This window comes from Vicugna pacos, chromosome 26 (genome assembly GCF_048564905.1).
Source record: "Vicugna pacos chromosome 26, VicPac4, whole genome shotgun sequence".
In the NCBI taxonomy this organism is placed as follows: Eukaryota; Metazoa; Chordata; class Mammalia; order Artiodactyla; family Camelidae; genus Vicugna; species Vicugna pacos.
This window is the reverse complement of record NC_133012.1, coordinates 23,103,606-23,128,840: the sequence shown is the minus strand read 5'-3', so window position 1 is coordinate 23,128,840 and position 25,235 is coordinate 23,103,606. Positions and strand designations below refer to the sequence as shown.

At 33.9% G+C, this 25,235-nt stretch overlaps 1 long non-coding RNA gene across 3 annotated transcripts in view; it reads left to right on the top strand.

The window, feature by feature from the left end:
• LOC140689511 (uncharacterized) overlaps positions 1–25,235 on the top strand; it is a 193,885-nt gene that overhangs the window by 149,100 nt on the left and 19,550 nt on the right. For all 3 annotated transcript variants that reach the window (XR_012064545.1, XR_012064547.1, XR_012064546.1), the window contains one exon: positions 8,858–8,963. This is a non-coding gene — a long non-coding RNA (uncharacterized lncRNA). The remainder of the gene's footprint in view (positions 1–8,857; positions 8,964–25,235) is intronic.

The following is a 25,235-nucleotide window of genomic DNA, read 5'->3' as shown; positions in this document are numbered from 1 at the left end:
AAAAATTTTATTTTGAGTACAAGTCAAAAAATATTTCTGTTAAAATTATTTCAGCAGAAGCAGACTCATCTGACATAAGCTCTCTGTTCACCTCAGAATTTTTTTCCAAAAGCTATTTAAGTCCCCTCATAAAATTTACCTGCTGGAGTAAGGGAACAATATTTAACTCATTCCTCTTATAGGAAATGATACTTATACTCCCAGTACTATCAATGACGCACCAATCCACTAAGGTCCTATTTCTATGGTGGACAGTATTTCTGTGTCAGGTAGTTAAAATTAATTTGCCTACATACTTTTATAAACAATTAGATAGATTGATAGATAGATAATCTTTAAATTATTTGAAATATTGAAGACTAGATGAAAAGAAACACTCACTTACCACGGTAGAGCACACCCAGATGATGTGAGTTCATTTTCATGACTTGAGTCTCAGGCCCTTTGTTTATAGCCTATTATAAATAGCAATAATAATTTTGCTGAGGTAATTACCTGTAATGGTTCGTATATATTTGTCAAGAGTCTTAAATGTCATTTGTCAAGAACTGCGGAGTATCTTAGGTTTTACCCCTCTTGTGTATACGGTTTTGTGGATACTAGTAGAAGACGTGAGACTCTGGAGTCAGAGACAAAGGACATAGCACACAACAAAAGTTTTCCATTCACATCACTTCCTTTTGCACTCAAATTACAGAGGTGGGTCCAGATGGATGCTGCACACACCGTGAGTCTACATCACAGCTGAGAATCTTTGAGTCGAGGAAACACCAAATCTTTTTTAGAGGCTGCAAGCAAACCCTTCACAAACTCCACCCCAGAAGGAAATGTCATATTTATTGATTGACTGATTGATTGATTGATTGTCTTTTTCTTCAATTGAGTTATGGTCAGTTTACAATGTTGTGTCAATTTCTGGTGTACAGCACAATTTTTCAGTCACACGTGAATATACATATATTCATTTTCATATTCTTTTTCACTTTTATCTACTACAAGATCTTGAATCTATTTCCCTGTGCTGTATAGTGTAAACTTGTTTATCTATTCCTTATATACCTATCAGTATCTACACATTTCTAGGAAATATCATCGTTAACATAGTGGATAGCACTCCATCACAGAGAGAGACTCTTTCATGGCAGTTTGCTATACAAATATTTTTTTCACTTATATATTTTAAAATAAAAATTATATATATATTTAAGGCACACAACAGGATGATTTGGTATATATATATATATATATATATTCCATATATATATATGGTGGAATGATTGCTACAGTCCAAAAGACTTCATGTATTTTAAAATATTAAGTAGTGCTTCTTAGAGGCCTGCTGGAAATGTTCCTGCCTTGATATTGATGGTATATGAAGGGATAAGAATATCTTCTTTGGGAATTCATGTTTACAAGGAATCCATCACAAAGATCTAAAGCCTTATTTCACACAACAGTATCACAAACATTATAATTTAAGTTTATATTAGAATAATATTGCTTCCACACAGGTGACAGAAGCGAAAGCCAAAACAAAACAAAACAAAACAAAAAACTCTGACATAACCCAACTCTAATACAGATTTCAATGCTATTACAGAAAAATTCTAATAATACCACGTTCACATTAAAAAATTGCCAATTACACAAGAAATTAAGATACCATGAGTGAGAACCAGTGGAAACTCTAGATGAAAGATCACTATTACAGACAAGCAATGACTTCACATATAAAAATTATCAGACATTAAAATAGGGTAATATTCAAATACTAATACCAGATTATGAAATATTTATATTTAATTTGAATTACAAATGAAAGGATATTTGGAAAAGATGAATGATAACAATGAACTGGTCTCACATATAAATATCTTGAATTTAAAAATAAGATGTTAGAGGGACTAGATCCAGGAATACCACTTAATCATGTTGATGATTAAAAAAAGAAAGAAAGAGATGGACATGAATTACTTACCTAGGCAAAACACGGTAAAACTGCTAAACCAAAGATGCAGAGAAAGTCTTAAAGGCAGTTGGGGGTGAAAGGAGACTGCCTACAAAGGAAATTCAATTAATCTAAGAGCTGCATTTTCAAGGGCAAGAAGGGAAGTGAAGGGAATTGCTATATCGTTAATGTGCTGAAGGAAAACACATTTCAGCCTAGAATGTTGTAGTCAGTGAAACCATCTTTCAAGAACAAGAACAGAACAAGGACAGACAAACACAAAATAGAGACATGATCTGACAAACAAAAACAGATTTCCCCTTCAAACAACCAATAAAAATTAATGGGGGCAGTTGCTTAAAACTACAGTGGAAATAAGTTGAAAAACAGTAATGAGCCTCAAGATTAGATCGACTGAAAAAGAGGAAAAAACAGAAAGCACAAATGACATATTAGAAACAAACTGAAATGCTGAATTCAAGAGACTTGCCTGAAACAAAACATTTAAAATAAATTCTAAATAGGATTATATTAGGCATGTATTAATAAATTCATGCTGATACATGAGTATTAATACTAAGCAAAATAAAGAGTAAAGCAGAAATGTTAACATTATATGGAACTCCACCCTATGATTAAAAACTTCCAAAAATCCAGGAGGATATATGAATTTAAAATTGTTGGTATCATATAGAAAATGATTGTGCAACAAACATACCTAGGGATAATGGAGATGTGTTTTATTGTGATCTGTGTAGTGGTTACCTGGCTGTACACATACATTCATCAAGCTATGCACCTTAACATTGAGCAATTTGCTTTATGACATTATCCATACACATACGTGAACAACAGAAGACAAAACATAGAATAGAAGCAAACCCAATGATAATTAAATAATAAATAGCATTTAAGTACTTACTAACAGACTAGGAATTGTTTGAAGCGCTCTAAATATGTAAACTTTATTGCTCATCATAACACATGGATAATGCTAGCACTATAATCCTGCCTTATTAAAGATAAAGTGATTCAGAAGGAGAGTAACTTGCCAAAGTCACACCAGTTGTGTGAGCTAAAAGTTTCAAAGCTAGTATGTGGCAAAGAGATGCACCATTAACTCTCACAAAGAGGACAGTTCTTCCAAAAGTGCATTAATGAGCAGACAGCCCTTCTCTGGACCAAATGCTCTTTCCACCAGTGCTCTGAATCTCATCCCCGTTTTTCCTTTGCCCTTCACTTCTCTGAGGGCTTGCCTTGTGAAGTGCTCCTCTGTACCATTTATCCCCTTCTGTTCATCACTGCACTGGATCATACAGAATCCTTCTCCTCGAACAAACACAAGTTCCTCACTTTGAAATCCCTTTCTAGAATGCCCTACAAAATGGAAATAGCCCTCATGTAGAAATAAGGAAGACACCCAGGTTAGCTAATTAGCATTCAAAGGATCACAAAATCACTGTATTCTTTACCCTGGAGAGAATTTAAGTCAGATCTCTGTCCAATTCAACAGCTCTATCCAGACAGTGTTGGTCAATCAAACAAAATAACCTCGGGAGGAGGGGGTTGCTAGGTTCAAATATCATTAGTTCCAGTGCAGATGCAGACTGAGGAAGATCTATGATTTGGTTCCTCTGAACAGCCGCTAAGGCATTTAACTGAGTGCCCAAAAAACAGAAGCTGTAATCTGTCTGCAACTCCAGTCTGGTTACATCATCCCTGGTGGCATAATTAAGATAATTCTACTTAACTCTTGAAAAGCCAATATTATTTGCAATGGCTTTGTCTTTTTTGCCAGCAAAATGAAATACTTAAGTAGTTTCACCAAGGATGAGCCTTGGAAACCCTTCTCAATGTTGTTGGAACAATGACAACAAAATCATTTTTGCTGATGGTAACTTTTGGTTGCCTCCTTTGTTTTACCACTTTATTTCTATTTTCCTTCAATACACAGTATCAAAACACAAAGTTCACTATTCTTAACTGTATCTTTATAAGATCTTCCAAACTTTTCTTCCTGTTTAATTAGAATAACATCACTGAATACAAAGCCATTTATAAAACAAATTAGGCTTCAGAGGACTTCCACAGAATATTAGATTTATTTCTTAGTGTGCTAACACTATTTTAAGCATTATAACATGTGTGCTTATTCTCAACCTTCCATTTCCTATTCAAAAATATTTCCAAAACTATGCTCATGATTATGGATCGAGACAGAAAAATCATGGTCCCAGATTGAGTAGTCTCATTGCTGAAAAGGCTTCATGATTAAAGCTGTCTGGCATCACTAAGCTTGTATTATTAACACAAAAAGTTATTTTTCAAATATGGAAGATATCACTTAAAATACTTCCAGTCATCCATGAACGTCATTCTGATTACTTAACAAAAGAAAGTTAGAGTTCAGAATTTTTTACTAATGAATAATGTGTAAAAGGTATTTCACCATTGATGATTACAGCTGTTAACATTTCCATAATGAGAGACAGCTCTGTGTGTGTGAAAGCTTTTAGGAGCAAAATACATATATTGCTGAAGTGAGGAGTGTTTCTATCAAAAATTTTAAAAAGGTCTTTTGAATCTCTAAAACATTAGCCATTGATTAATCTCATGATACAAAACCATTGGAAAAATAATGAGAAAAATTTTGCCTGATAAGAACTCTTACATTTCTCCAATGTTTAAAATTATTGTTTAAATATTAAGAATTTATCAATTATTTAAAATTTACGCAGATTGCATGAGACAAGATAATTTCTTCCTCTTTTTTTTAAAATGTTTTCATAAACCAGTTGTAAATAGTTTAATACAACTGTAAAATGGGCAGAATCTCTACAAATACATGAATTATCACTTAATCCTTTAAATATTTACATTGTATATTTCATAAATCCAGACTTTCAGATAAATGAATGTTTTTGATGAATTTGAAGAATATCAAATAGGAATCCTTCTGTTATATGAATCAATTCAAAGAGTACTTACAGAAACATTTCTGCCAAATTCTTTATATGAAATATTACGTTCATGATGATTAAGAATATGTATCATAAATATTGACGATAAGTAATTTTATAGTATAATTGAATTTCATCAACTATAGAGAAAAAGTTATGACCAGATGATGTATTGGATTATGCTTATACACCTTGAAAAGCCTAATTTCACATCACGTTTCTAAGAGTATGTCATTTCCAGCTGATATAAATACTTCCTTAATAAGTTAATAATGTAAATTTCATAAGTTAAAATGCCTCATCCAGGTGACAGAGTAGTCTTCAATTTTTATCTGTTCTCCTTTTGCAATTCGGATGATAAGGTATATCAGTATTTCTATATTCTCTCTTTTCATAACATCTTTAAAAAATAAAGACAGGTATGCAGGTAACAACTGCCATATGACTTACCTTGTTTGTTCACTTACTGTCTCTGAGGGATTCCTGTACTTCATTGCCTGATGTCTAATGTCTTGAGAGCCATTGGTTCATATAGAAAATCTGGATTTTTAGTTGTTCAAAGTGGAGGGTGCAAATTGTCCCAGTCACTTTGCTATGGAAGGAAGTGAAAACTATTATATCTCCTGAATGACTGCTTAGCAAATTAGTTACTTCTACTTGAAATCAGTTTTCCTCATTACTTTCACATATTGCTCCACTACCTTCCAGCATTAATTGCTGCTGTAAAAACATTGTTGTAAGCCAAATTAACATTACACTAGTTGACTATTTTCCTGATATTTAAAAACACTTCTTTAGTCCTAGTGTTTAGTTTCTCAACAGGGGGCTGCTTGTATGTAATTTTTTCCCTATTAATATTCCGAGTGCTATTTCAACATCATGCCTTTCTAAGAGAAATACTCATGTTGAAAATATTGAGTTTTAACTCTGAATATCACTTTGCTGTTCTCTCCATCTTCTCTCCTTGGATTTATCAGAAAAATATTAGGTTCTGAATTTATCTGACTTCCTCTTACCTGCTTTTTAAAATATTTTAATCATTTTTTTATTTTTGATGCTTGATTATATATGATTTTTTAAAATTTTATATTCCAATTTACTATTTTTAGACTGCCTAGAGTCTATTTCTCCTATACATTTTTAAATTTCAAAAGACTACATTTTTTCATGCAGAAAAAATTGACTTGGTTCACTTTCATAGTCCAATTAACTAGCTTCATTTGATTGTGTTTTTATTTCATCAATTCATCTTTTTTATGGATGTGATTTCTTCATTTATTTCTTTGAAGATAAATTTAAAATACTTAAATTTTCTTTATAATTCATGAGCCAAACATGCTGTTTTTTCATAATTTATCTTTCATACAATCACATTTCAATTTTTTTGCTTTCTATTTATTTTTGTATACTCATTTCAAATGGAAGACATTTACTTGTTTGGTTCACTTTTACTTTTCTCATTCTGTTCTTTGTTCACCCAGTCTTACACAGATAGAGATTATGGGGTTGCCTTGCTCAAGGAACTTTCCTGGTATATTATACTTTGCCAGTCTCATGGTGACAGCCGTATGTTATAGGCAGAATCTCTGTGATGGCTGATAATTACTGTTTATCTTTGTATTGCTTTCTTCTTAGGCTCAGAGTTCAGTAGCCACAGGCTACTTACTGAGAGCTGATGCAGTCACATCCCAGCTTCACACCTTCAAACTATCTCTGGTCTCAAATCTAACATGAACCCCTTCTATTCCTCTGGAGCTTCTAGTCAAACCACTACCATCCTTCCGTGCTTTACGGCATTGTAGGCTCAGTGCTTAGTCTCAGTCACCACTTTATTGATTTCTTCTTTTCCTAATCTACAAATATCCTTTCTAAATCTGAATATACACAATTTTAATGATCTCCACTAAAATTGATATTTGAATTAGAAACTGAATCAAAGCATACACTTATTATGCCATCATTGTGGTAAAATCTTTAACCAGATTATTTGTCATGATGAAACCAGTATGCCCGTTAATAACTGTATGAACAACACTTTTATTCATTCTAGAATTTTTTTTCTAAAAACAGCAGGAAAAAAAACCCTGAGAGAAATTAACAATGGGGATGGCTTTTTAACCTCTCCTGCTTTTTAATATGAATCGTTTTGTAAACCAGAAGACAAACATTTAATAATTTTTCTTAATTGAAATGACATGGTTTCTAAAAATCAATTTTTTCAAAGAGAAAACCATAAAGAAGGTCAGTTATTTATAATATGAAACACAGAAATTAGATTAAAATATCTTAGTTAAATATAGATGTCTGCTTCCAAAGAATTAGTTATAAAAATACTTTTCAAACTTCTAACTTAGAAAGCATGTATCCAATTAACCATTGCCTTGAAGGCTTTTCTACTTGGACCTCTTGAGGTAGAGGTCAAACAGAAGAGTTAATTGGAAATTTCAAAGTGGAATTTTAGGACAAATTAAAGTATTGCTCTCAGAAATCTGATCTGTTACATATACCTTGTAATTTGCCTGAAGATATATTTTACCAGTGACTTCATGTAAAGTAGTTTTGTATTGACTAACAATGCAGGGTACTAAAAGATATATTAGTTTAATTACTTCGTTGAGTGTATCTCAATTTGGTGAGCCTGTATAATGATAGATTAAAAGTTGAAAAATATATGGTGTTAAGAAAAGTGACATAAGGGTTATTTAACCTTAACAACAGGCTAATTTCAGCCCCAAGCACAAAGTTAACCATATTCTGATATGCAGCTCAGCGATGGGGTTCCATTTAAATAGATAACTTATGCATGCCCTAAGACTATTGTTATCTTGAATAATTTATTACCACTGACTTCCTCTATCCCATCAAATTTCACTATAAAAGTTGCTCTTTCCAAAGAAAGCAGTGACATTAGCTTGCTTCCTGTCATTTAGTCAGTGGAAGAGTCTCTCTGGGATCACCACACAACCGAACGAAAGCCAGAAATTGAATTCAAGTGTTTAATGTGTGCTTAGGTCAAGTTGCAGGAGCACAAAAATAGATCCTGACTCCATGTAATGATTCCTTTGTTCTTTGGCAGACACCCCCCTTTTTATCGAAAGGAATGGGAAAAACATCCCTGGAGATGAGTCCTTAATTCCTTCTACCATTTTTCTGATACAATTATCTTTATAGAGTGTAGCTGCCCAGATTTGTAGTGACTTATGCTCAAGGCAGTATTCCCTTTAAGCAAAGATCAAGAAAACCCCATGTATCAAACGATCAAACACACACACACACACACACGCACACACACACACATATTTCACAAATCACACGGGTATTCCTGTCACTGGGGATTCAGCCCTCAATGATGCTTCAATACAACTTGTAGACCTTCAGGCCCAGGAAAGCGCTCCTCAAAATTTCTTGCTCTTTGTCCCCAAAACAAACGTTTACCACGTCCAAATGCCATGAGCTGTTTTGGCTTGTGCCTCTACCCTTGCTGAAGATAGACTCTGATTTGGAGTATAGAAAGGGACAGAACATATAAAGAGTGTAGGTAAGATAACCATTTTCTCTGAATGAATGAATGCAATAGATCTTTCTTAATTAAGTATTTTTCTAAAAATTGTGGAAAGTTCATTTTTAACCCATATCTGTGTTCCAATTTATGACCGAATGTTCTCACAAATTATTGAAATATTCAGCCTTATTGAAGGTGGCAGTTGAGGAAAATTATGTAAACGGGGCAATCAAATTTCTGTTATTTAGATGAACGTAGGTTACGTTACCGAGAGCTGTCCCTGTTCCCCACATGGCCTGTTAGTTCATTCACTTTGCCATGTGGTCCTGTGTTATGTCACAGTCCGTTCCTAGACTCACTTGCTTGAGGTTTTTACATGTTTTGTTTTGTTTTGTGCAGTGTTGCTGAAGTCATTCTTGTATATGTCTCCCATTTTTGTGTGTGCAGGATTTCTCCTGGGTATCTGCCTGTGGCTGGGATCCCTGAAGTAACCTCTGAAATGTGACACCAGTTCTTGATCTTGGCAACTAGATGGCTGCTGAGTGCTAGAATGGTGAGTATGTTTATCTTTTTTCTTTTAATTTGGTAAACTGAATTAAATTTCAGTTTATTTAATTAAAATTTGCTCAGTTTCATGGTATATTAGAACGTGATACATTTCAATGGACAGTAATTAAGCCAAGAAAGGAGTCATTGGAGTGATTGGGGTGGAGTAGAGACTGTGCTTACCAAGAGAAGGTAAGATCATAAGATGATCTTCGATCCTGCACTTGAAGGGAAATGTTGGAATGATCACGAGGCATGAGCACGAGGAATCTGGAGGAAGAGGGCACAGACACTAAGGCCGTGTCATGCCTGAGTGAGGAAGAGCGGAGATGTAGCTGCGGTGATGAGAACAAGAGAGAACAACAAAGATGAGGTCTAAGGGGTGACCAGGGGGGGATGAGGCAGCTCACAAAGAGGCCACTGTGAGGACTTTAGCTTTTACTCTGTGTGAAAGGAGGTGTCATCAGATGATGTTAATCTGAGGAATGATGTGATTTGACTTGTTTTTAAAGGACCATTCGGGCATCACACGTGAGAGTATAACACAGAGTGGTACCTGTGAATACAAAGCTAAAAATGAGTCTAAGAATGCATCTTTTCTCTTTATAGTCGCTGTACTGTGTCTTTGGGGAGGAAGTGTGCAAGTATATGGCCCTAGTCTGCACATAGGAAGGAGGCAGTGGATTTTCACTCCACTTCTTTAGAGGAGAAAATATACAGAAACATCTATTGTAAAGTAATTGAAAATCCTAACTTCATCATCCTTAGAACAATAGTCTACGCATGACATGGTTTCACTAAAAGCCCAGCTTAGTCATAAGATAATTTTTCAAACCTACAAGGTGACTGACTGATCGATGTTAAGGGATAAAATTGTACTGCTATCTGACAGTTAATTGAAGATGTCACCGGCCATGAGAGAGTGAACATGGAACTGGGGAGAATTTGGTCTAATCTTCAAGGCATCTGAATCTCTTATTGTCATATAAAAGGATCTCTGTTCTGCGCCTGAATCTAGATGAGCTATTTCTCCAAGGTCTGAGGAGAAAAGTTTTTCCTAGACACTGATACTTTTCCTGAAGATTTTGTTTAAATTTTTTTGCGAGGTCATTAGAGAAGTTTTTGTCCTGGAAATGGTGGCTAAGTCAGTAGATTTTTATTGAAGCTGCAAGTGTTCTCCAGGACTTCAGGAGTAGGTGCTTATTTCTGCAGTGGTATCAGATGTTGTTCTATTACAGATTTTGCCCTATATGGTAGAAAATCAAAAACAAGTACTGCAGAGTATATTATGTTCTGCCAAAGGTTATTTGGAGAGTACTGAATGATTAGATTAGCTCTTTGAACAGATAATGTCATTCTCAAGATTCTGTTTGATGCAAGGAACAATTACAATAGACAGATTTTAAAAATTAGTTCAAGAAGCTGAAATGTGTGAATCTGTTATTTTTATGATTTCATGTAAAGTGAAAAACATGCATAAACTTCTAGGCAGCGTCATGAAGCATTAGCATATGGGAGAGAATATTCTTATTTATGGGGAATTCATGGATGTAACTTTCTTTAGAATATAATATATTCTAAATATATATTTAGAAAACATATTTACATATAATATTTAATTAATATACATATAGTATGTACAATAAGTAGTTAATAATACATATTAGGAATACATATTTAGGGAAGTCTAGAGAAACAGTATCATTCCAATAAATATGAAAAAGTTTTGTGATATAAGATGGTTTAAGTCTCCTGCTTCTCTATCTATTTTATTTCTCTTTCTTACATAGAGAATATAAAGGTTTGGAAAACTGAGGAGCGTTAAGGAACTTTAAAAGTAGAATGTAGAGAAAGAAGCAAGACTCTGCAACTCCGAAAGGGTCATTAAGTCATTAAGATATCGCGCATATTAAAAAGCACCTAAATAGATGGCCAGGAGGCAGGCTGACATAAGGAAAGCCTCGATGCAGGGGACCACCTGCGGCCCCTTACATTTTCCTCACGCATAGTCACAGCACAGCTTAGACAGGGCACATGAAGCAGGGGTTCTGTGCAGACAGGAAGGTTATGCGGCAACCGTCAGAAAAGCCGCACTGTGAAATCTGGTTGGTGGCAGGATCGCAGAATTCCAGGTGTCTCCTCTCCATCGGGGCACTGGCATATGGTGGAGTCAGAGCTAACAAAATGGGGTACAGCCACCCATGTTAGGTTTCTTCTTGCAGCTCTGTTTGAATTGAGGACAGGGCTCCCAATGGCTAAGATCCAGTAGCATCAGCAACAGGAAAAGCATTCTAACCATGCTGGTGCCTAGAGACAAGCCTCTGGTCTAATTCCAGTAAGATTTCAGAACCTGCTTCCCCAGGTTTCTCATTCTGTGAACTGCTTCATATGCTTCTAAATTCATTTTCTTCACATGTGGCCAGACTCCATTTCTAATGTCCGCAACCAGCAACCAAGAAAGCTGAAGAGTATTTCCTAAACATTGACATCTTTTATTCATAATTTGCTGATTTTAATAGCTTTTAGTTTTTCATTTAGAAAATCTGGTGATATGATAATTTATGCCATATTTTGTCTAAGAATTTGGCACAGAATTATAATTGTATGGCATGAGTAAAAATGAATTTTATTAAGTAATATTGTGTTATTTTTCAACTTAGTGACTTCGGGAGGATTCATGCTAAATGAGTTTCTCGCAGTCAGTAGATGGCTCTTGTTAACTGTTTAACAGTAACACATAATTTCATATCAGAGCTTGAAAATATTTATTCCAATCTTGAGCATTCAATACACGAAAATCATCTGTACTTTAAGATAAATTTATTCTTAAAGAATAAAAAGGAAAGAGCTATCTTACAAGAAAAAAATGGTATTTCCATCTTCTTTCTCTTCTTTGATTTTTAAACTCTTTAAGTGGAACCTAATATCCCAAACACTAGCGAGACCTGACCTTTCTGTGACAAGTATAGAATAAGTGGATGAACCTCAGGGGGTAAATCTGAAAGGAAATATCCCAAAGATAATTAAGTATGTTTTTTAAACTAGGGAAAATGCCTGTGTGGGGCACATGTTTAGCTGAAACTCATTTTTTAACCTGAAAATACAGAAGAAAGATTATTGTTGCAGGTTTTCAATAGAAATTGTCTTGAGAATCCTTCTCTTTGAAACATGTCCCTGAGTTGCGTAGAAAATTTGCAGTAGCAAACTAATTATACAATTGTATTCAATTTTTTTATATTTAACGTACCCTGCAAGTGACTCTATACCAAACTAAATACAGTTCCCCATTAGCTAAACATGTACTTTCACCTTTGCTTCCACCAGCATCAAGAACTGAAATTAATAGAATGGTGAGATGTATATGCATAAAAGAAGAGGTTAAAAACTAAGGCCTCCTGGATATTTTAGTTCAAAGCCCATCCAATCTCTTCTTTTGGTACAAAAGTTGGTCTTTGTATGACCAACTATAAAACCAGCCCAAATCTAAGTAGAATCTCATTTTAAAGATGAATGCTAACCTACAACTCTAAAGCATATGAATTATAAAGAAGCCCTTATGACCACAGGCTCCCTGGATGGAGACAGTGCAAAGTGATTTGGGGTACAGGTGATCTACTCTGTTTATCCCATGCACAATTTGCTGGTAACACATTCAGTGTCAAGATACTCTTTATAGAATGGTGTAAGCACCTCGCTGTAAATACGAGCCATTCTTTAAATCGTGGTTTTTATTGCCATTATGCACAGCAGAGTTGTGGGGATTTCACCAGGGATTTGTCTCCGGTTTAAAACATGTCCTTGAAAGATTTTAGTAAAGAACAGTGATAGCCAGAATCATGATGCTGAGGTGTTTCATCAAAAACTACCTTGAATAGAAATAGATTATAGCATGACCTATGATTCAGAAATGCAGTAAAAGAAGGTAATGGGGAAAAATGCAATTGAAGAGACAGTGACCTAGCAATAAATCTTCAGATCAGTATCATATAAATGGAAAAAGCTACTTCAATTAACTATTTACATCAATCAGACAGGAATTCTTTTATGAGCTCTTCATTGACAAAACAACAAAAGTCCTGACATTTCTTATCAAATTCCATACATTTGTTTTTTCAAATTATCCCTAAATATTGAGTTCCTATAATGTGCATTGTGCAACGATGGATGGCAAAGTTGAATTAAGTATGAGAACTGACTCAAGGTGAAATATCTTTTAGGTAATAAGCTTATGTGACACTTTTGTGTCTAATTAGTCCTTCTATAGTTAAGATAGCCAAGTCAAACATTGCCACTTTTTAGCTAATAAATAATTATTGGCATATTTAAATATTCAATGTTAAGCAATTATGATGACAAAACAGAATGCATTTTGAATGGGACTATAAAACCCTAAATATATTGCATTATATAATAATTCACTACAAAAATAAAACTTCCCAACATATAAACTGTATGTTTTGTTTGCTTTATAACACACAAAGGCCAATAACTTTGAATTAACTCAATGAATAATTGAGTGAAAAAGTATTAAAAATTAAGGTGAACGCTATGCTACGTGTAGGAACTTATCTTTTGAAAAGATGTTTATAGCTAAAGTATATATATAGAAAGCGTATAACAAAGTTAATCATTATACGTACAATTTATTTCCAGATTCCTTTGTAGATTTTGATGTTCTTTAAACAATTTGAATATCTAAAGGGAAAATATAATAGGCAAAATAGTTTTGGTTTTATTAATACATAGTTTTCTTCTTCGTATTATAAATAAGTATATAATACATTTACTCACCACCCCTGTGAAGCAGGTAAGTATTATTATCTCCATAATTCAGATGACAAATAGAGAAGTCCAGAGGTTATGGCTACCGATACAGTCAGCAGTGGGTTCACAATAGAGAGGCGAATTCATGAGCAACTTTATTCAAAAGCCATAGGGCAAAGTATGTGATGCTCTGTCTCTTTTCCTACACATGTGTTTTCCTGCTCCTTCCTTCTCCTTCCCAGAGTTTTAAAGGAGAGTTATACAATTATGTTTCCAAATGGCTCTTTAAAATTAGCAATGTAAAAATGTATCAAATTTGAAAAAATAAAAATTATGGAATATAATATACTACCTGAAGTGGCTAGAGCATTTGCCTTCAAGTATATTTTCAGTTGAGATCTCAGTATAAAACAATGATTCAAACATAATGCTCTATAATGCCTTTTTTTTTATTAGGCCAAAGAAAGACCTGTCAAGAAATTAAATTTGTTTAAACTAGATCTACTGATATTGACATGTAAATGCTGATACACACACACACACACACAAGTGTTTGAAGAAGATAATGGAATATGTGAGAAAATTCTGAAATCTCTATAATAATTGAAGATATGGGAAAATTTATGGTGATTATAGAGGTCTAATATTTCTAAGTGGCCCAAGAAATTGAGACAGGATAATTTTCTATTTGACAGGAAATAAATTAAATCACATTATTTTTCTTTTTGACAAATGACTATTTTTCATATAATGTTAACAATACAAATTATATTATGTCAGACCTTACATCAGCTATTCAAAGCTCATTTTTTAATTAAAATTCTCATGAGCTCCAGGCAATGTGAAAATTAGTGAGTTGTAAAATTGAGGTGAGAAACTCTCCCAGAAATGTTTCAAAAAGCTTAGTTAGAAACAAAATATGAGAAAAATAATCACTATAAAAGGATAGAATTAGAAGGGCTGACTTCTCTCTAAGAGGAGACTTTGAAGGAAGGAATAATGAGAAAGAAAGAGAACGTGTATTTATAGAAATGATATCAAGTATAGGGTTGTAGAGGGTTAGAAAAGCAGTTTAAGATAAATGTTATAGTTTGTGTCCCCCACAAAACAGTGCGCTGGACCACACAGGTGCAGGTAACCCTAGGAAGCAGAAGTGAAGGAGGAGATGAGGAGGGACAGTGAGCAACTGAGACTCATTCTTGACGGTGACCCTGAGGACCTCGGCTGAACATGCTTCAGACTTGTCCTCTTGCTAAGGCTAGAAAAGCAGGGACAGCAGGCTCCTGAGATGAATTATTACCGCAAGGACTCCAAAGGACTCCTCCACAGCTGCTGCTGTAAGTTACGGGGTGCGGTGCACGACTCAAAACTGTGTCTGATAGATGTACCCTGAAAACGGCTGGCTCGTAAAGCTCCAAAAAGAAAGAAGAAAGAACCCACTAAAGAAACTTAAGAATATCAGTGACAATCTCCCAGCAAGAAAACAAACATAGATCACGTACAAGGAGAGATTGTAAGATCAACATCGTGTTTCTGAAGTGCAACACAGAAAAAAAGAATCACACGAGGCAATCTGCCCGAATTGTTGTAAGGAAAGCACTTTACGCCTTTGTTTAAATGCATAAGTGCTAAATAAAGAGACTCCAGGCATTCAAGTCCTTAGAAAACTTATTGTATGTAAAACAAACCTAGAAGAAAAAAATCTTAACTTTATAAATAGGCACTGACTCACAAATATAAACATAGGACATGAGTGTTTGTGAAAACTAGAAAAACTTAAAAGATATAGTAATTTTTTTAACTTACTGGGAGAGTGAACATAATGATTAAATTTTAACATTGAAAAGGAAAAAAAGCTGAAACACAGGTCAAAAAAAGATTAGAAGAAAAATATAGCAGGTATAAATTTACCTCTAAACATAAAAATTGCTAATATTGTAATTATCGCATTTTTAAAAGAGCAAATATTGCACATACACACACGTTTACACAGTTTAAAGAATACTAAAAACATGAGCATCCTTGTTCTCCACGCCCAGATTAAGAAATAGAACCCCCGCTAAATGTCCATAGCCCTTTGATCTTGATTCTTCTTTATTCCTCCTCTCTAGAAGTAATCATAACCATGAATTCTTAATATTTTTGCTTGATTTTATGGGTTTTTTTTAACGTATGTCTTTTATGTATCTAACTATCCATCATCTATCTATAATTTTGCTTTTTTATACAGAGGTATCCAAGTCATATGACTTGGTTTTTCAATTTGTAGTACGTATTGAGAATCAATCATATTTATGCATGTTGCTTTAGTTCACTTATTTTTACTGCTATATGGTGTTCTGTGGTATGATTACCCTATAGCATAAATGCCCATTCTACTATTCTACTAGTTTATTAATGGAAATTTAGGCCACTGCTTTATTTTTTTTTCCTATTCTGATTAATACAGCTTAGAGAAAAGGCTTCTAGTGCAAGATTTTTGTGTAAGGAGTTTACTAAAAAGTATTGTTAAAATACATAATGCGGACCAAACTTGCACGTTTCCTAAGCAGACAAAACCATTTAAGCCATGTAGCAAAACTAAATCTAGCTTATTCCATGTCAGTAAGGGATACTTAGCTTATTTCTTGTAAATGCTGCTGATAATCATAGACGAGATTTAAATCAGCTTCCTAAAGGGTTGTAAGATAACAGTTTTAACTGACCCCCTGCTTGTCTGGAACCCCTCCACCCCACCCCACCTCACTGTAATAGCCAATCACCATTAAGGTTAAAGTGTTCCTTCGCTTCCTCTTTATAAGCCGTCTTGTAATGTTCATACCAGTTTTGGATTTGAAGGCTTCCAGTTCTCGAACTATTATCCTTGCACAATAAACTCTTCATACTATTTTACTGATCGCATTTTATTTTTTTACTGTTTTTGGATTTTTGTCAGTACACGTAGGTTCAACTTCGCTAAGATTTCCGAATTGTTTTACAACACAATTGTCCAAGATTACATCCCAACACCGCTGGTGTGTGCTGAGAGCATCCATTATACCACATCACAGCCCTTCTGCGTCTGATCATGTTTTGTTTTTAATGAAAAGATGTTGTATATTTTAATGCAGACAAGGTAATCAATATTTTCCATTACGGTCTATATCATTTATTTGATTTAAGAAATTCTTACTCTCCAAGGAAGAGAAAATACACTCCTGTAATATCTTCTAAACATGTTCTGTCTGCTTGCTTTTGCCGTAATACCACGAAGTCTTAAGACTGTTGGTACCACTCGCTTTTTATTTTTCAAAGTCTTGGCTATTTCTTGCCTTTGTCTTTCCATATAAATTTTAGAATCCATTCATTGAGTGTTAAAAAAAAAAAACACCACTGACGTTTTTATTATGATTGCATTCATCTTATCTGTAGAGCAATATGGGAAGAATTGATAACTTCACAGTATTGAGCCTTGCAATCAAACTCATGGTAAACTTCTTCCCTTATTTATGCCTGCTTCAATGTCTTTGTGTGTGTGTGTCTGCGCGCGCTTCATCTTTTTGTTTTCTTGATTGAACTATAGTTGATTTACAATGTTGTGTTAGTTTCTGATGTACAGCATAGTGATTAAGTTATACATGTATATATTCTTTGATATTATAGATTATTTCAAGTTATTGAATGAAGTCCCCTGTGCTATATGGGAGGACCTTGTTGTTTATCTGTTTTATATATAGTAGTTTGTATCTTCTAATCCTAAACTCCTAATTTATCCCTCCCCCATCCCCTTTATCCTTTGGTAACTATAAGTTTATTTTCTATGCCTGTGAGTCTGTTTCTGTTTTGTAAATAAGTTCATTGGTATTTTTTTTAGATTCTGCATATAAATATCACATGATATTTATCTTTCTCTGATTTACTTCACTTAGTATGATAATTTCTAGGTCCATCCATGTAGCTGCAAATGACATTATTTCATTATTTTTTATGGCTGAGTAGTATTCCAGTGTGTGTGTGTGTGTGTGTGTGTGTGTGTGTATCTATATATATATATCACATCTTCTTTATCCAGTTATCTGTTGAAAGACATTTAAGTTGCTTCCATGTCTTGGCTATTGTAAATAGTGCTGCTATGAACATTTAATAAAGTCTTATTCTGTATAAGTAAATATTCTCCAATAAGAGTTTGCATAGCTTAAATAATTTGTAATCTATTTATGTGATCACCATTTCTAGATTACATTAACAATCATTGTTCCTAATGTGTAATGCTTCAGTTGACTTGTATAATGGTAATCCAAAAAGCTTGGCCCATTTATGTACTAATTCTAAAATTTACATGTGTTTTTGGGGGGTTTTCTGTATAGATAAGCATATGATCTTAGAGTAATGATGCTTTGTTTTCTTCATTTTCTTTTTCCTTTTCTCATCTTAATGTCAAAGTTGTCAACTACAATTTTGAAAAGAAGTGGTGATAGTGTATTTGGTCTAAAACTAACTGCTTTTAATACTTTCCTATTAAATATCGTATTTGCTTTACTATTTTGTGAGAACCTTTGTGAAGGCACCCTATTTTAAATTCTAATTTCTTTTAATCAGAAATGGATAGATTTTTATTAAAATTTTTTTTTGGCCTATTGAGAAAATTACATATTTTATTATTTTTTCCCTTTATCTCTGAATGGGAATCAGCTCAACTACATCAGGCTTACCTTTTTTTAAAATTCATTACTGAATTCATTTTGCTAATACAGTACTGTGTATGAATGATTAGGATGGTGAGTAATTTTCTTTTCTCCTATTACTTTCGTTGTCAAGTTTTGTTATTAAGGTTTTGTAAGCCTCATGAAACAAGGTGACTAATGTTCCTTCCTCTTCTATTCTCCATAAGTCTATGTAAGATTGGAATTATTTATTTTTTGAATGTTTGGTAAAATTTGCTGCTATGGCCACTGGAACCTAGCGTTTCATTTGTGTAAAAATTTTAAGGTACTGCCTGAATTCTGTAATTGGTAGGGAACTGTTAAATGGCTTTCAAGTCATTTCTAAATTTATATTTATTTTATCAGTTAACTGGCATAACAGTTACCATATCTTTTCATTTTGATTTAATCTCTATAGCACCTGTATTATTTCTCCTTTTTCATTCAAAATATATGCATATATTGCTGTGTGTATGTGCTTGTGTGTTCATATTTGTATATTTATGACTAGCCAAGCTTTTGTCTATTTTATTCTCACTTTCAAAGAACCAGGATGGGCTAGGTTATGCTGCAGAGATAAACAATCCCAAGCTCTTAGTGGTTTAAAAACATCTGATTCCTCATACTTAATTTTTACTGCAGTTCAGCATCTCCGTTTGTTTATTCATTTGTTTTTAAATTGTAGTTTCTCTCATCAGGTTGCAGAACTGATGGAACACCCTTCCTCAGGGATATCGTCCCTAGTCAGAGGGCATAAATGGAAAAGTAGATTCTTTTCCTAAGAATCCTGAGTCACTACTGCACACTGTCCCTTGGCCAAAACAAGTGGCAATGCCAGGCTTGAGTTCAATGTCACAGAAAGTGCCTGGAAGGCGAGTAAGGATAAAATGTGTAAAGCTTTTAGGCCGTCCATGCAAACTTTTGGCTTTTTTGATACTCTCTGTTTCATTGATTTCAGTTTCAATCTTTATTAATTCATTTCATCTTGTTCAAAGTTTATATTATGATACATTTTTATTAATCACCTAAGTCAGATATTTAACACAGTAACCTTTTGCTTTTCTCATTTATAGATAATTATTCAAGGCTATACATTTCTGTCTAAGACCTACTTAAGGTTCAGGTCACTAATTTTGATATCAGATGTTTTCTTTATCATTCTTTTCTAATAGTTCTCTGATTTCATTTTTATTTCTTCTCCATGTATCCTATATTTAAAACTACAGAACAAACTTTTTGGTTGTGGTTTTAAACTATTTTATATCCGTCTTGTCTGTCTCTGATTCATTAGTCACTGAGAGAGGTGTGTGAAAATATCTCAGTATGAGAGTAGATGTGTCATTTTTTCCTTAAAGTTCTATAAAATGTTTATATGTGTCAAATTATAATATAAGGGCACATCAGTTGAAAATGACAAACTTCTGATAAATTAAAAAATTTATTGATGCATAGCAAATCTGTAAGTCCAAGAAGATCTTTGATTCAAGTTTACTTTGGTACAATATTCATATAACTAAGTCAACATTTTTTGATTAGTATTTGTCTGGTTTATTTTTCTTCACTTTTGACCAGATTTTCTGTGGTTTTAGGTACAAATACATCTCTCAGCAGCAAGAAAAGGGAATGTTATTTTTTAATTCATTCTAATAATAATTCACTTTTAACAAGAGCATTTACACTGTTTGTGATTACAGATATATGTCAGCATTTCTATGATCTTGCTTTGTGCTATGTTTAACTTTTTCATTTCTATTTTTCTTGAAAAGTTTCTATTGACTTTCAATTACTTTTCTCATTCCATTTTTAAATTTTACAGGCATACCTAATCTTTATTGTTGTTATTTCAGCTTGATTGAAGTATAATTTACATACAAAATTGTAAGATAAAGTGCACAGCATGGTTATTTGACAAGCACATACCTTGTGAAAAGATTCCCCATCTAATTAACACATTCATCACCTAACGTATTTACCTTTTTTTAATAAAAACATTTACATTTTATTCTCACAGCAAATTTCAGTTATTCAGTACAGTGTTATCAACTGTAGTCACCATGTTTTACACTAGATCCCTGTACTTTATTAATCTCTGGATTGGATGTTTGTAGCCTTTTACCTACATTTCCCATTCCCCTGCTCCACCCCCAGGTCCTTGCAACCAGTTTTTTACTATTTCTATGAGTTTGACCCCCCACACCCCAGATTCCACATATAAGTAATATCATGCAGTATTTGTCTTTCTCTTGGTTATTTCTTTTAGCATAATGCCCTCAGAGTTCATCCATGTTGTCTCAAATGGCAGGATGGTCATCTTTCTTGGGGCTGAATAATATTCCACTGTGTGTGTGTATATATATATCTCACATCTTTATCCATTCATCTCTTTATGGACATATGGGTCCCCATATCTTGCCTATTGTGAATAATGTTGTTGCTGCTGTAACCAACAATCACACTTTATTATCTTACAGATTTATTATCTTAAAAAAAAACATCATCTTACAGTTCTGGAAGTCAAAAGTCTTAAAATCAAGGTATCTACAGGGCTGCATTTCCTATGATGGCTCAAGGGTGGTATCTATTTCCTTGCCTCATCCAGTTTCTAGAGGCCACTTGATTCTTGGCTAGTGGCCCCTTCCTGTATGTTCAAAGCTGACAGCATAGTTTCTTCAAATTCTTCCTCTCTCCTCTCTCCTCTCTTCTCTCTCTCTGCCTCTGTGATCACATTTCTTTCTTTCACACTGACCCTCCTGCTTCTCTCTGATAAGGACCCTTGTGATTACATTTGGTTCACTAGAGAATCTAAGATAATCTCTGCATCTCAAGGTCCATACACTAATCATATCTGCAGAGTTCGTTTTGCCATGCAAATTTACATATTCACGGTGTCTGGGGATTAGGACATAGACATCTTTAGGAGACCATTATTCATCCTAAATAACACCAGAAAAGAGGTAAATAATTTGAAAATTAGGAGGGAGGGTATAGCTCAGTGGTAGAGCATGTGCTTAGCATGCACAAAGTCCTGAATTCAATCCCCAGTGCCTCCACTAAATAAACGGACAAATAAACCTGATTACTTCCTCCTCCCCCAACCAAAAAAACAAAAAACAAACAAACAAAAACTTCCCTGCTATTTACCTGCAGTTTGCTCAGCCACCTACCCCAAGAAGTATATTAGATCCTGTTTAGCATCAGAATCAGTGTCCAGGATCACGTATTTTCTATGTCATATTTGCATGTAGCTTGTCTCCATGCAGAGATCAGAGAATTAAGAGGACACACCCAGTACGTACAGGATAACATCAGTAAACACTCCTATTCAGGAAGGAGAAGAATGAAAGTTGCACAGCAGACACTGCTCCAGAACAATTCTGATGTCTCACTGGGGGAGGGAACACCCCTTCTCCTCTTTTCCATTTCCTTGATGTTCTTTTTCATTATCTTCCTTGGCTCCATCTAAAGAAAGCATTAGAGAGCAGTCTTTCCCTGGAAACTAAGCTTATTTTCTATAGGAATGTCAGGCTTAAGCTTAGTCACTAGGGGATTGTTGGATGGTTTATATCTCTCAGAAATCACTTCTTTCTTTTTAGTGATGAACTCTATGTGCCATAGCCATAAGCCCAAAGGTATTTGGCAAGCTTCTCACTCTAATAGTCTTAGTTACAGATACTTTGAATTTGAAAGGAGAGGTATTCTTGGGTACCAACTTAATCAGAGTTAGAAGTGATCACATCTCTCTTTATCTTTTTCTTTTCCTCTTTTCTTAACAGAGGAAAGGATGGCCATGACCTTGATTCAGTCCTTACCACAGGACTTTCTATTTTGCTGTGTGATTTTCTTCTCAGTTTTGCTTTTTCACAGTTAGGTGAGGATCAGTGGCGTCTATCCACCCAGCAAGCCCCCAAATGTAGACTCCTTGAATTTTCTTTTAATACTGTTTACAAAGGATTTTGCTTTTCTAAACTCATCTGATAGCACCCTGTGGAATCTAGCCAATGGTAACCAACATTTTATTTCCAGATTCTTTCGACTAAAGCCATGGACTCATTTAGTACATTTATCTGCCTCCTGAGTTGCCACAGGAGGGGCGACTTTATGAATGTTCCGTCACTACAATGCATGCATTGACAGTTTTCCCATCTGCAAGTAACGTTTCCTTGCTATCGAATGCTTAGTGAAACACCCTATGCCACTTTTTCTTTTTTTTTTTTTTAATGTTGATAATATTTATCAGTATGTTTACCCTAAACCACCACACCAGAATCTCAGTAGCTTACAAGTACATAAGTCTATGCCTTGCTTATGTTATTTATCTGTTGTGGGTCACTTTCTCTGCTCTATATCCCTTGATTCTGCAACCAGATTACAGATCCCCCTGTATTATAAATTATTTAATTACAAGGATCTAGTGCAAGTTTTTGACATATAATAGGCGTTTGTTACTTATATTTATCATATAAGAGGTATTATTGTTAGGAAAAATCACAGAGGGAAAAAACGAACATTAAATGATGTGAATATGTGTGTGTACACGTGTGTATATGAGTTAAAATATATAAAAATAAAAGTTTGCATTGTCAAATCAGATTCACATGAAGCAGTCCTTACCCAGTGTGACTGTTTTCTAATAATTTTGATGTAACAATTAATCATGTACAGTGGAAGCAGGAGGTTGAGATATTGAGGGAAACCCCTCTGGTCTTTTTTTTTTTTTCTCCCCTGCATTGGGCATGAGTTCTCTGGACCAGAGTCAGAGGGGAGAACTCTGGGGAGATGCGTCAGGTATCTGAAACACAGAGAGCATTGTGGTTATAAATCATTCAGTTGTAACTTAAATGACATTTTCCAAGGAGAATACCTTGTAAATATAAATATTCTGGGTTTGTTTTTCAAAAAGCAACCCTAAACTAATGATAGTCTGCTAAAGGCATCCCATAGATAAAGACTCTTCTCACAGCAATATAATTAGTCTATTTGCCAAGAGGTCCAATTATCAGCATGTTGTCAGGAAGATCAGCCCGGGTCACCTGCTTTTATTCTCAAAATACCCCACAGGTAAGAAGAGAAAAAAAAAAATGGGTCATTGTCCAGTTGCTTTAACTCCTTAAAACTTAGGTAAAATCAAAATAGCAGAAATAAAAGTCCAAAGATTAATTTATATGTGTAAAAGAAGCATGTTATAAAAAAGGCTAGTTAGTATATTTTACATAGTTTAGTAAAACATTCTAGAATTTAGTAGATATGTGGATACCTGGTACAGATATCAACTGTAATTTAAAAACAAGTTAAAGAATAATAGATTTTACTTTACTACCAAACATATATAAACAAAAGTAGCAATGAAATATTGACAAATTGATACTTCTTATTATTTTTCTTTTGTTTATATCATGGTAAATTAATAAAGTGACTTTATAAATCAATTTACCAATATGTTAAAGAACTAGAAACTATACATACTTCCAGATCAGAGATGTAGTAATTGCTAATTTATCTTGTGGAGTAAATATAGGCAAAGGTAAAGCAATAAGGTAAGAATATAAATATCACAGTATTAATTGTAAAAGCGAAAAGTTGTAATAGCCAAAATAAACTGCAAGATGAGAAGGGGTAAGTCTTAAAATGTAGCAGTTCCTTGTCAACATGAAAAATGAGTTATCATGGACACCCTCTGTGTAGACAGATTCCAAGTCTCCATCTCCAATCCTACTTCTAGTTTCTATCATATGAAAATAAAGTATTTTCAAATTGCTTATTGTACATGATAAAAGTAGTAGTATATATTCTTTTAAATTTTGGACAGCAGGTATTAAAAATTTTTTAAAAAGGAAATAAACCCCCCAAATTACCTAGAAATAAAAAAAAAAAGAAATAAACCCAAATTTTAATGCAAAGAAATATCCCAAGTTAACTTTCCTTGGGACTATAAGGACATACTAACTGAAACAAAACTGCTGTGGTCCTAAAAGGATACAATCTATAGATGACACATACTTCTGTTTAAAATTTGCTTTAACTTCTATTTGGAATACAAAGTGAGTTACAAACAAATTGATTTAATCTTCAATAATAGAATGTATTTCATCTCCAGAGTTTGACTTAAGCATCCTTGCTCTACAATATCCTACATTTATGTTACTGTCTATGAAGCTGACCTTGGACCTCTGCCTTGTTCGATTGGCTTCACCTTAATGTTAAAAGATTAGTGGTAGTGATTATGATATACTTTTGACGAATCTAAGGATTTTGTGACAGTATGAGTTGAAGAGTATTGGAATTTTCATGAAATGATATTACCTTTTACATCATTATTAGAATACATTTCATTCCAAAGTTTAAAAAAACTAAATAACTTTAAAGGCTTTCTTTTTCTCCATATTGATCCAACTACATCTAAGGACAGCAAATAGACATAATGTGTTTTATGGTGAACTGGTTTTATATTCATCCATAGACTGAAACCCCAAGTACAAAGTCTTTAAATTTTAAATGAAAATGAGTGTATGTACTGTAAATGTGAGACTATTTCAGTGCATGCAAAAGTTTTCAGACTATTTTAGTTCGTATATAATTGCTGTAAACCTTTGACATAAACCATTCTGCTTTTTACTTTATTACTCTTCCCATATGCTGAAAAGGTAGAAAACTATAAATTACCCTCAAACTCTAGAAATAGAGCTACCCCAGCCTAAATTGTTACAGCACAATCAAAACTGTGAAGTAACAGCCTCAGAATTTAAAAAAGAAGAAAGCTTTCAGGGTACCTAATTTAGAAGCCCTTTTAAAGCTAACCCACTTAAATTGTTTTCTTCTCAGTGGAATTATTCAAG